Genomic DNA, 12,416 nt, shown 5'->3' on the forward strand with positions numbered 1-12,416 from the left:
AATGAATCTGTGAAGCATCTCATAACATGGATGAAACTGGAGGACATTATGCTGAGTGAAATAAGTCAATCACAAAAGGACAAATATTGTATGAGATCTGTATTGTAAAAACCCATGAAAAAGTTCACCCACAAAGTGTAACAATATTTGTTGGTTATCAGGATGGGATGGGTGGGGGTAAATACTAAATAGGCAATCGATAAGTGGTATTTTGGGTGAAGGGTGAGACAGTACACGATACAGGGGAAACTAGGACAACTTGTACAAAGAAAGGTCATGGAAGCTCCATAGACACATCCAAACTCCCTGAGGGACTGAATTACTGGGCAGAGGTCTGTGGGGACCATGGTCTCAGGGAACATCTAGCTAAATTGGCATGACACAGCTTATAAAGACAAAGCTCTACATTCTACCTTGGTGAGTAGCATCTGGGGTCTTAAAAGCCTGTGAGCGGCCATCTATGATACTCCACTGGTCTCATCCCTTTGGGAGCAAGGGAGAATGAAGAGAACAGGATACAAGGAAAAGATTAGTCTGGAGGACTAATTGTCCGCAGCTACCAAGGCCTCCACCAGACTGAGTCCAGTACAGCTATAGGGCACCCAGCTACCACCACTGACTGCTCTGACCAGGATCACAACAGAGGGTTCTTGACAGAGCTGGAGAAGGATGTAGAACATAATTCTAACTCACACAATAAAAGACCAGATTTACTGGCCTAAAGTAGACTGGAGAAACCCCGAGAGTATGGCCCCCAGACACCCTTTTAGCTCATTGGTGAAGTTATCTCCAAGGTTCACCATTCAGCCTCGGAGTAGACCGCCCCATAAAGCCAAATGAGACTAACGAGGTACAGTTGTTCAGTGACAAGGGCCAGAAGGCAGAAGGGGACAAGGAAGCTGGTGATAGGAAACCAAGGTTGAGTAAGGATATTGTTGATGTGATGTAAGATTGTTAACCATTGTCATAGGGCAACATTTGTAGTAACTGTGAAATGAGAAACTATTTTGTTCTGTAAGCCTTCATCTTTAGTGAGAATAACAGCACAATTGGAAGAGCGTAGTCAATGTCACTGAACAGTGCATGTGGAAATTTTTGAAATGGTGTATTTTGGCTATGTGTATTTTCACCAAAAAAAAAGGTTGAGACGTTAGAGGGTTGACATGTTGTGGGGTTGTTAACCAATGTCATAAAACAATATGTGTCCTACTGTTTCATCAGAAACTATTTGTTCTGTAAACCTTCACCTGAAGTACAATAATTAAAAAAAAAATCATTTATGGGATAATGAAAATGTTCTAAAGTTTTTTGTGATAATAGTTACACAACTCTCCGAATATACTAAAAATCATTGAATTGTACACTTTAAATGGGTGAACTGTATGATATGTGAATTATGTGTTAATAAAGTTTTTTAAAATATGTAAAAATAAAATTCTATGTCTACATTTTTTAAGTCCCTCTTTTATGTTTTAATGTTGTCGTCTTTTACATATTCACATCTGTTTCCCTATTTTCAGTGTTTTAGATTTGATTCACTTTTTTGACTTCCCTATCTGGGTTGATATCTGGTTTCTCTGTCTGCCTCAACATAAATACTATTATATTTATCAATGTACATATTGACGTGCACAAACCATGTGTAAAATTCTCCGCGTCTGTTGTTGACATCACCTCTGAATTGTGGAGCAGTGCCTGCCCTTAGAGACCATTCCTATGTGGTGTCACTATTTCTGTGGGACACTATGCTGGCCACAAAATTTTTTTTTCCTGCTCTTTTTCTTTTTCCCAATTTGACCTTTTCATTCTCTCTTTTTAATGCTCCAGTTTCTAGAATCCATAAGTTTTTTTGGTAGGTGATGATTTGACATTTGTATATTAACTTCACTAAGTTGTACTTTATTCTCAATCAAAATGCTTATATTGAAATCTATTGTTTCACGAGTTTGTTAAAAATAAGCTTAACTTTATAATTAGTTATATGCAATATAATGTTCCAATTTTAAATCTATTATTCAGTAATTTTGTTAAATGGCTAGTTATACAACCACCACCATAATCAAGATCTAGAATATCCATTGCTCTTAAAGTTTCCTTTATACAGTTCTTAACATTTAATAGTGTTTTCTAATATTGGACAGGAAATATTCTTTGCTAAGCATAGTAGCAGTAAAGGGGTATACTGGGTCATTCTATTTAAAACAGTTATGAAATCAAATAGGTCTTATTCAGATATTCTTCGCAATAGTGTAAGGAATTAAAGAATAACTGAAGATCTCATCATTATTTGTTTACTAATATTATTATTGAAAAAGTGTATAACATTTCTAGAAAGAAAATTTACCTAATGAAATGATTGAAACATTTGGAACTTTTAATTTTAATTCTATCATTAAATAGATATATAAACTTAAGGGTTTGGCTTAAAAGACATAAAACACTTGGACAAGGATCTTTCGTGTGACCAGTTCTCACATCCTTACTTCAGCTTCTGTGAATTTATTAGCCTGTGTGGAAAAAGGACCAGAAAGGAGCAAAGCATTTACTGCTCCATGATACAAATCAAATAATAGAAGGGTCAGGGTTCCTTAAGGAGAAATAATTTATTGGATGCTCTTAATTTATATGTCTCTCTGCAGGGATCAACAGTCAACACACATGAAAACAGCAGTTAAGAAACCCATCGATGTATTGCATTGGGCAAATCTATTGCAAAAGAACTCTTTAAAGTTTGAAAAGCAAAGCTGTCATTTTGAAGATTAAGGTGCACCTGACCCAAGCCATGGTATTTTCAGTCATCTCATATAATTTACTTCACCATTTCTTCTGTGCATTTCAGCTACTCTACATTCAAGAGCAAGTTTCAGAGTCTCTTCTGACATTTATTTTGGTCTTTTCTTTCTTTCCTGTCTTTTTAATGACCTTTTGCTTTCTTTAAGATGTCTTTGATATCATTTCACAACATGTCTGGAGATCGGTCATTAGTATTAAATGCCTCAAATCCATTCTTGAGATGGTCTGTAAATTCAGGTGGGATGTATTCAAGGTTGTACTTTGGCTCTTGTGGACTTGCTCTAATTTTCTTCAGCTTCAATTTGAACTTGCATATAAGCAATTGATGGTCTGTTCTGTAGTCGCCCCTAGCCTTGTTCTTACTGATGATATTGTGTTTTGAGAACATTCAACATTGTCTTTTGTAAGGCATCAGCCTCAGTTGATGTCCCAGGCAATGATTCAGCCGCCTCCCCAGGGGATGATTCACATGTAGGCCTGGGGGATAGCTCAGACAAAGGCTCTTCAGAAACAGCTGGGTTAGTCTTATCAGATGAGTGTGGAGTGGCTAATGGTTTTGTTGGCAGGAGAGATTAAGTGGAATTTAGGGACTCAGAGTCCCCAGATGCTGATTATCTGCACATATGTCCCCATCCCAAATTTCAGGATTGCATTTCTTTCTAACCAATGCTCTCACTTTAGCTTCAAACACTGGTTGAGTTTGGGAATTCAATTGGTGTTGTAATTTAGCTACTCTGATAACAAGACTCTGGATTTGGTTTGGAGACATATAGGCTCTGTTACTACAAGAAATAAGGCTTATTTTCAGAGCACTATGAGGTCATTTATGTGGCACCTGAACTTTAACTCTGGAGCGCTGAGCCCATTGCTTTCTTTCATCACTTTGTCTAACAAAAGTAGGATCAATCAACCACCTTTTAATACTTCTCATTTTGACAAAATTATAGAAAAGCAATGTCATTTATAATACCTCCTCAAAAATAAAATTCCTGGGAATAAATTTAACCAGGGAAGTAAAAGACCTCTACAAAGAAAACTAAACAACTCTAATGCCAGAAACCAAACAAGACCTACATAAATGGAAAAACATATGTTCATGGATAGGTAGACTCAACATTGTGAAAATGCCAATTTTATCCAAACCAATCTACAAATACAATGCAATACCAATCCAATACCAACAGCATTCTTTAACGAGATGGAAAAACTAATCATCAACATTATATAGATTGGAAAGATGCCCCAGGTAAGTAAAGCACTATTGAAGAAGAAGAATAGAGTAGGAGGACACACATTAACTGACTTCAGAGCCTACTGTACAGCTACAGTAGCCAAAACAGCCTGATACTGGTAAAATGACGGGCACATTGACCGACGGAACAGAATCGAGAACCCAGATGTAAACACATCCATCTATGGTCACCTGATCTTTGACAAAGGTCCAAAGTCCATTAAAAGGGAAAGAAAGTATTTTTAACAAATGGTGCTGGAAAAACTGGATGTCCATCTGTAAAAAAACGAAATAGGACCCATAATTCACACCATACACAAAAACAAATTCAAAATGGATCAAATACCTAAATATAAAACCAAAAACTATAAAAATCACAGAAGAAAACATAAGGCTAAACCTAGAGGCCTTAATACAAAGCATCAATAGGATATGAACCATAACTAACAATATATAAACACCAGAAGATAAGCTAGACAACTGGGATCTTCTAAAAATTAAACAATTATGATCATCAAAAGACTTCACCAAAAGAGTAAAAAGAGAACCTAGAGACTGGGAAAAAAAATTTTGGCTATGACAAACCTGACAAAGGTCTAATCTACCTTAGAATGCCTTGTAGTAGAGTTAAGAAATCAACATCAGCAAAGGAAAAAGAGAGAAGAGAGAAAGGCATACCAGTAATTGTCTTTACTATCAGTACAGTAAATAACTGGTGACCTGCTTCTGAAAGATCGCAGCTTTGAAAACTTTATGGAGCACAGTTTTACTCTGACACTCATGGGCTCATCATGAGTCAGAATTGACTTGATGGCAACCAGTTTGGTTGTTTGGCTTCAGTACATTTCACGTTTCACTGGTGATTTAGTGGTTAAGAGGTCGGCTGCTAACCAAAAGGTCGGCAGTTTGACTCCACCAGGTGCTCCTTGGAAGCCCTGTGGGGCAGTTCTACTCTGTCCTACAGGGTTGCTATGAGTTGGAATTGACTCAGCAGCAATGGGTTTGGTTTTTTGTTTTTCTTTTTAACATGCTATCCTTTACTGAACCATTTAGTTTTGAAGGAATATTCCCAGTTCACCATTCCAAGGGTACCACTCCTAAACTATGGTGGTGGACTCATAGGTGAGCCTATGTCCCAAGCTGACCAACGAAAACTGTGGTTGGGATATTTGCTGAAACATTCTCCTTCTCAGACTGGAGGTACCAAGGATCAGATAAGCCTGGAGTAATCAATACCATCTTGGCCACCACATGAGCAGAGTGTATCTAAAAGTAAAAGCAAAGAAGGAAAAATCATCCAAAGGGCATAGTTAGAATCCAGGGGTCCAACTATGATGAAACCATTCATGTCTATCTCTAGATTTTTTAGTTACCTGAGTCACTGATTCTTTTTTCTTAAATAAGGTGAGGTGTGTTGTATTTCTGTTGCTTGCATTCAAGAATCCTGGCCATGTATATGCTCTGTGCTAGAGAGATACTGGTATCTAAGACATGTCAAGTCCCTGTCCTCATGGAATGCAGAGTCTACTAAAGAAGATTGGCATAAAAAATCCATCACAAGTGGGTTGGCAGTTATAAGGGAGGAACGCAGGTTTCCAATGGCAAGGTTTATCAACAGGTACATCTGATCTGGTCTCAGTGATCAGGGAAGACCTCTCCAAGGAAGTTACACTTATTCTGAGACTTGAAGGAATGAAAAGAGTTAATCTAGGTTAAACAGGTGACACTGAGAAAAACAAAATCCTTGTTCACATACAAAATTCTTATACAAAATCCTTACCCCATGTAGTGTATAAAAGGCAATTTTGTCTTGTCTTTTAGAACAGGTAATACAAGGAATGGAAAGTCCAAGATACACACTACAGAGAAAAGAATGATCCTATAAATAGATCTGTGAGATATGTTAATGTCATGGATGGAATTGTGTCCCCCAAAAATATATGTTGACTTGGTTAGCCAATGATTTACAGTATTGTGTGGTTGTCCTCCATTTTGTGATTGATATAATTTTCCTATATCCTGTAAATCCTAATCTCTACCTGTGGTTAATGAGGTAAGATTGGATTATGTTGAAGAGGATTAGGGTGGGCTGTAACACCATTGCTCAGGTTACATTCCTGATCCAAAGTAAACGGAGTTTCCCCGGGGTGTGGCCTTCACCACCTTTTATCTCACAAGAGATAAAAAGAAAGGGAAGCCAACAGATAGTTGGGGACCTCATACCACCAAGAAAGAAGCACTGGGAGCAGAGCACATCCTTTGTACCTGGGCTTTCTTCGCAGAGAAGCTCCTAGTCCAGGGGAAGATTGAAGACAAGGCTCTTTCTCCTAAGTCGACAGAGAAAAACTCCTGAAGCTGATCCCCTGAATTTGGACTTCTAACCTACTAGACTGTAAAAGAATAAACTTCTGTTTGTTGAAGTCATCCACTTATGGTATTTCTGTTATAGCAGCACTAGATGACTAAGACACTTAATTTATGTAAACAGTGAGGAATCATATATAAAGAGATGGCTAAAGTAAATGTAGAAGTCTCCAGGCTTTTAGCTTTGCCAAAACCCACTCAGTATCATAGCAACACACAAGCCTCCACTGACAGAAGTGTGGTATCTGTGCATGAGGTGCCTTGGCTGGGAGTGGAACCCTGGTCTCCTGCATGGAAGGCAAGAATTCTATCACTGATCCAACACTGCCCTCATTAATGTTGGGGAATTTCATCCTTTTTCTGCTGGCAGATTAGCTTTGAATCCCCAGACAAAAATTTCTTTAGCATCTTCTGGCAACATATTTTTGCAACAAACTCTTTATAGATATGTCATGATAAGAATAAAATAAGAATGAGAGGTTTGTGGCAATCAATCACATTCAAAACAATGTGTTTTTCTCCATTGACTTCAAATATTCAAATGCTACATAAGACAACACTGAATGTGTATATGGCAAATGGCTTGCTCACTTATTGAGTTGGAAGAGCACTGCACAATAGTTAAAGGCATAGATAGCAGAGTTGGACGAATACTTTTGTGAGTGATTTGTCAGTCATTAGCCACTTAAATCTGAGCTGGTTATTGCACATCTTTAACTTTCACTTTCTTCATCTGGAAGTGGGAATAATTACAGATCTGTATCAGACACTTGTGTGGCTTAAATACAATAATATAGGCTAGGTGCTGAGCATAGCATGTGGCAAACACATACACCTAACAACATCAACTATATCTTATTATTGTAAATAGCATCTGGGATCTTAAAAGCTTGCAAGTGGCCATCTAAGATACAACTATTGGTCTCCATCCATCTGTAGCAAAAGGGAAAGATGAAAATCTAAGACTTGAAGAAGAAACTAGTGTACAGGCATAACCACTGAGCACGCAGGGCTTCTTGCATGTAAATCAGATAATTAAATTTTTTTAAGCTTTCTATTTGGTGATCAATAAAAATATCATTTTTGGTTAAATCAACTGATATTTTGTTTTACTTTCTAGAAAGGCAAAGCTTTTATCAGTGTTGCAGTGAATTTGGCTTCTTTCAGACGACAGATTCAGAGAACCACACATCTTCTGGACTGCTTCTAAGGTAAAGCCTCTACTTTGACTTCTTTTTGTCACTAAAAACCATGATTGCAGGTATTTTTCCATATTTAAAGGGAAGATTAAATTAATAAGATTGGCCAATCCCAAATTGGTGAAAAATTGGGGGAGGAATCTTTTGGATGAAAGTTTGAGAAATCAAAAATATTCCGATAAGGTATGTAGAACCAAATATCAGATTTCTGAATCTACCTTAATTAGTAGCTGCCCGGAAACACTCTATAGGTTCTAGTAGATGAATAAGAATAAATACACTAGTAGCATCAGTCTTATTTGATGGCAATGCAGGGTTATATTATTTAATACTCTTTTGCCAAGAAGATACTTGGTGTGTTTGTTGAAATACCAATTAAGGAACATGAGTGACCGCAAAGTTGCAAATAAAAGAAGACAAGTTGCCCATCTGTTTTGAATTTTCGGTTAACCAAGATTTGCTGGTTGTATGAAACAGGAGAGATCACCTTTAGTTAACTTTATTCTCATTGGTTTACCATCCTTAGTTCATATTTACTAGGTTTATAGAGCAAGACATGGTCCTGCCTTCTAGAATTGTCCGCTAGAAACAGACACTAATAAATATGAAGAACTTTAAAGGCAATTTCATATTTAAAATTGTAGGAGGGGGACTCTTTATGTATGTGTGTGTGCAGATAAGTTTTATATGAAAATGCATAGATATTATAATACGTAAAAATATCTTGGAGTGTAAAATCATGATAAAATATAAACGGGGGAAAAATTAATTTGGATTCTATAGTTCCTCGTATCAAAGTCACCAAATCTGAAATTCCCTGATGAGGTAACAAGCTATGACTTAGTCAAAGTCAAGAGAATTAACTGGACAATAGTTTTTAAGAGATGTGTCTATGGTGAAGGTAGCTGTATTGGAGCAAACAAATATTGTAGCCTCACTTCTTTTGGTGTCTCTTCCACCAGTGAGGAGAGAAAGCTCATCCACCTTTTCAGCTCTTTGTTCCTTTACATATCTTTTTTGCTCCTAGGACACAGGAGGGGAAATTTTGCTTATTCCTTACCTCCATTCTTCAGTCTCTCTTTGGGGTTCCAGACACCAGGGGCTAAAGTGACTAGAACTATGTGGGTTTGAGAGGCCCTAGGGTGCACCTCTCAGCAGTGTAGGCAGTCTCTCATTCTCATTGCCTCTGTGCTGTCTTCCTCCTTAACAGGTAGGCAGGCTATGCACTGAGCTTTCTTTCTCCCAAGGCAGTACAAGTTCGGCACAGCAGGATGGCAAAGAACAGGATTTTCTGATTTCCTTGTTCTGCAGCCGTAGTTTGGTGTCCAGGAAGCAGCGGCTCATGGTGTCTATAGCCTCCTCACTAAGATTCTACATTGAGTTGGCCAAGGTTCCAAGTAGACAAGTGTTTTGCTGGACACATTCCTCTGTGCTTAACTACTAGACAACCTCATAGGAGGACTGCCTTGGCTAGAACAGATAGATAGACAGACAGACAGATAGGTAGATAGATGGATAGGTGAATAGATGGATGATTTCTTTCTTAAATGGAAGAAATTCTTTTAGCTATTTTAAGTAATTCAGATTCTCAGGGGAAAACAAAACAACTAAAAAAAAAAAAAAGCCACACTCTGTAAATGTCTTTCTTCCACTTCTCAGTCTTGATCTCCAGCACCTACAATCTTGTCTCGTTTTCTTTGCAGGTATTTTCTTCAGCAATGTTCAGATGTGTTTGGCTCAGAGTTCGATTATGATTCAATAAGAGTGTTCAGGCCACCAACATGGACTATGGTGGCTTCAATGTGAATGGAAGTAAAATCATCTTTGCCAATGGTTCCATTGATCCATGGCATGTTCTGGGAATCACAAAGGATATCAGTAATGATTTGCCTGCTGTCTTCATCAAAGGTAACACAGTTGTGAATAGTCAAAGACCCACAAATAGGATGAAATATATCAGCATGCAATAATAAATTAAGGGGGCAATCCTCATTCTTAATTATAACTGCACATTTTAATCACCTTTTGACCAGCTTTTAAAAATTACTGATACTCTGCTCCACCTCCAGACTAATTAAATCAAATCCTCTGCAGGATGGGACTCAGACTTTGGTCTGTTTGAGTAGGGTTCCATATGGTCTAATGTGCAGCTGGGGGTTAAGTATATCTGGTTTTTGCATATTTGGTGTGTAGGTATTCTGACATTTCTCTTTCTATTTAAGGTGAATCACCCTGTGCAGATATGGATAAACCGAAGGAAACTGATTCAGCTGAACTAATACAAGCATGGGAAAAAATCTTCCAGATTCTACAAAAATGGCTAAAGTAATATATCTCTCTGAAAGATATATGCAACAGAACCCCGTGTGTGGTTCCCGTTTTATTGCTCAAATGTATATTCTCCTGCAAGGGTGAAATTAGATCAGACCTAAAAGTCTAAGTCCTCAATGTAAGATTTAAGTTTTTTTTTCTTTTTATGGAAGTTCATTTTGGTCTTCCTTTCTTGCTGGCCTTGAGAAGCGGAAGACCATCCCAGCACACAAGAAATCAATTATCCTGTTGGACCATGTGCAACCAGTTAGTTGGTCACTGTGGGAACAGAAGCTATACTGCCTGGGTTTTCCAGAATAGTTTCTATTTCATGAACTCTTATTCTTTTCGATAAAGCCCATGCATAACATGTAAATATAAATGTGTTTTAATTAAATTTAAGTATACATTAATACATAAACAGGGATAAAATGCTTTGCCAAATAATGAATCCTTGTCTCTGTTAAGAAAATTTAAGGATAAGTACAACTTGAATGAATCAGTAAAATAAATTCTTGAGGTATATTAATATCCCTTTGGAGAAACTGACTCATAATAACCCTAGGTACAACAGAACGAAACACTGCTGGTTCCTGCGCCATCCTCATAATCGATGTTATGCTTGAACCCATTGTTGCAGCCACTGTGTCAATCCATCTTTTGAGGGTCTTCCTTTTTTTTTTTCTCTGATCCTCTACTTTACGAAGGAGGATGTCCTTCTCCAGGGACTGATCCCTCCTGATAACATGTCCAAATTACTTGAGACAAAGTCTCACAATTCTTGCTTCTAAGGAGCATTCTGGCTTCACTTCTTTCAAGACAGGTTTGTTCGTTCTTCTGGCAATCATCCTCCTCACATAACATTGATATTGCATAATGAGCTTGTCTTTGGAACCTCACCACATCAATAACTGGTGGATTATGTTGACGGATTTTCTAATGAAGAACCATCCTTGCATATCTTGTACGTACCCCACTTGGTGATGGTGTATTTTTTTTTTTATAAATATGCTGAATTCAATTGGCTGGAATTTTGTTGAGATTTTTTGCATCTATATTCATGACATATATTAGTCTGAAATTTTCTTTTCTTTCTTTTTTTTGTTGTGTTTGCTTGGTATGGGTATCTGGGTTATGCTGGCTTCATAAAATGAATTTGGAAATATCCCTTCCTTTTCCATGTTCTGAAATAGTTTGAGTAGTACGGGTGTAAGCTCTTATCTGAATATTTAGTAGAATTCTCTAGTGGAGCCATCTAGGCTTTGTAGGTGACTTTTTGTTTTTCTTGAGCTGCTCTCAAGATTCTTTCTTTGTCTTTGATTTTAGCAAGTGTGATTAAGATAAGTCTTGGTGATTTATTTATTTATTTTTGTCTCTCCTCTATGGGGTTCTTTGAGCTTCTTGGAAGGTCAGCTTTCCATCTTCCATGGCATTGGAAGGTTTCTGTCAGCAAATCTTCAATGACATTTTCTGTGTTTTCCATTTTCTCCTCCTGTTCTGGAACTCTGATCACTAGCAATTTTTTGCTTTCGATTGTATCCCACATCATTCTCAGGGTTTCTTCATTTTGTCTTCATTCTTTTCTCTGATTTTTCCTCAAACAATGTGGTAACCAAGGATATGTCTTCCATTGTTTCAAATTTGCTCCTAAAACCTTCTGTTGCACTCTCCATTTCTGAAATCTTGTTTATCTTTTGAATTTATAATTGTTGTTTTTGCATGATTTTAGTTATTTATTTTGATATTTTGTTCCCATACTATTTTACTGAATTCTTCCATTGCTTTGTTTGTGTTTTCCCTGATTTTGTCTATTTTTGTCTGCATTTTCCTTTATCTCTTGGAGAACCCTGTGTATTAGAGTTGTGAATTATTTTGCTCATTTATTATGTCCATTGTGTCCTATTTCTTCATATGATTTATATTTAACTGTTGTATTCAATGCATTGTTGTTGTTGTTAGGTGTCATTGTGTTGGTTCTGACTTATAGCAACACTGTGTACAACAGAATGAAACAGTGCCCAGGCTTGCGCCATCTGCATAGTCATTGCTATGTTTTAGCCCACTGTTGCAGCCATTGTGTCAATCCGTCGTGTTGAGGGTCTCCCTCTTTTTTGCTTACCCTCTACTTTACCAAGCATGATGTCCTTTTCCAGAAACCAGTCCCTCCTGAGAACATGTCCAAAGTACTTGAGACAAAGTCTCACTCTCATCACCTCTAAGGAACATTTTGGATGTAATTATTCCAAGACAGATTTGTTCATTCTTCTAGCACTCCATGGTATATTCAATATTCTTCACCAACACCATAATTCAAAGGCATCAATTATTCTTCAGTCTTACTTATTCATTGTCCAGCTTTAGCATGGGTATGAGGTGATAAAAAATAACATGGATTCAGTCAGGCACACTTATTCCCTGAAGTGACTTTTTTGCTTTTTAACACTTTAAAAAGGTCTTTTGCATCAGATTTCCCAATGCAATATGTCATTAGATTTCTTGACTGCTACTTTCTTTTTTTT

Source organism: Trichechus manatus, unplaced genomic scaffold (assembly GCF_000243295.1).
Source record: "Trichechus manatus latirostris isolate Lorelei unplaced genomic scaffold, TriManLat1.0 scaffold00147, whole genome shotgun sequence".
NCBI lineage: Eukaryota > Metazoa > Chordata > Mammalia > Sirenia > Trichechidae > Trichechus > Trichechus manatus.